The 1,458-nt window shown below is 61.2% G+C and overlaps 1 non-coding gene across 1 annotated transcript; it reads right to left on the bottom strand.

Annotated features, from left to right (window-relative positions):
• Positions 1 to 1,245: 1,245 nt before the first annotated feature.
• LOC123178072 (5.8S ribosomal RNA) lies at positions 1,246 to 1,401 on the bottom strand. Its single transcript, XR_006489304.1, has one exon. It is a non-coding gene; the product is annotated as a 5.8S ribosomal RNA (ribosomal RNA).
• Positions 1,402 to 1,458: the final 57 nt, after the last annotated feature.

Raw genomic sequence — 1,458 nt, 5'->3', positions numbered from 1 at the left:
CCCAATGCCTCTAATCATTGGCTTTACCTGATAGAACTCGTAATGGGCTCCAGCTATCCTGAGGGAAACTTCGGAGGGAACCAGCTACTAGATGGTTCGATTAGTCTTTCGCCCCTATACCCAAGTCAGACGAACGATTTGCACGTCAGTATCGCTTCGAGCCTCCACCAGAGTTTCCTCTGGCTTCGCCCCGCTCAGGCATAGTTCACCATCTTTCGGGTCCCGACAGGCATGCTCCAACTCGAACCCTTCACAGAAGATCAGGGTCGGCCAGCGGTGCGGCCCGTGAGGGCCTCCCGCTCGTCAGCTTCCTTGCGCATCCCAGGTTTCAGAACCCGTCGACTCGCACGCATGTCAGACTCCTTGGTCCGTGTTTCAAGACGGGTCGGATGGGGAGCCCGCAGGCCGTTGCAGCGCAGTGCCCCGAGGGACACGCCTTTCGGCGCGCGGGTACCGGCCGTGCCGACGACGGCCACCGGGGGCACCTAAGGCCCCCGGCCTTTGGCCGCCGGCGCGGCCGACAACAGTCCACACCCCAAGCCGAGCGGCGGACCAGCAAGAGCCGTTCCGCATACGGCCGGGGCGCATCGCCGGCCCCCATCCGCTTCCCTCCCGGCAATTTCAAGCACTCTTTGACTCTCTTTTCAAAGTCCTTTTCATCTTTCCCTCGCGGTACTTGTTCGCTATCGGTCTCTCGGCTGTATTTAGCCTTGGACGGAGTCTACCGCCCGATTTGGGCTGCATTCCCAAACAACCCGACTCGTTGACGGCGCCTCGTGGGGCGACAGGGTCCGGGCCGGACGGGGCTCTCACCCTCCCAGGCGCCCCTTTCCAGGGGACTTGGGCCCGGTCCGTCGCGGAGGACGCCTCTCCAGACTACAATTCGGACGGCACAGCCGCCCGATTCTCAAGCTGGGCTGCTCCCGGTTCGCTCGCCGTTACTAGGGGAATCCTTGTAAGTTTCTTCTCCTCCGCTTATTTATATGCTTAAACTCAGCGGGTAGTCCCGCCTGACCTGGGGTCGCGGTCGAAGCGACGTGCGCTTCGTTTGCTGGGTCGTTCTGAGGCCATAATGTCGGCTGCACGTCGGATGCACTGCGTTGATAAAGCGAGGACGCCCACCATGCGCTGTGTCCGGCGCGGTACACCGGCAGCCCGATCTTCGGTCCACCGCCCCTTGCGAGACGAGGGACCAGATGCCGCATCCCGATTCCCGATGAGGGTGGTTGGGAGCGTGTTTTGGCGTGACGCCCAGGCAGGCGTGCCCTCGGCCGAGTGGCCTCGGGCGCAACTTGCGTTCAAAGACTCGATGGTTCGCGGGATTCTTCAATTCACACCAGGTATCGCATTTCGCTACGTTCTTCATCGATGCGAGAGCCGAGATATCCGTTGCCGAGAGTCGTGTGGATTAAATAGCTTTGCAACACAAGGGATGGCTAGCAAGCTAGCCATGCCCCC

Source organism: Triticum aestivum, unplaced genomic scaffold (genome assembly GCF_018294505.1).
Source record: "Triticum aestivum cultivar Chinese Spring unplaced genomic scaffold, IWGSC CS RefSeq v2.1 scaffold58040, whole genome shotgun sequence".
Taxonomy (NCBI): domain Eukaryota; kingdom Viridiplantae; phylum Streptophyta; class Magnoliopsida; order Poales; family Poaceae; genus Triticum; species Triticum aestivum.
The sequence above is the reverse complement of the archived record's forward strand: the minus strand, read 5'-3'. Positions and strand labels throughout refer to the sequence as shown.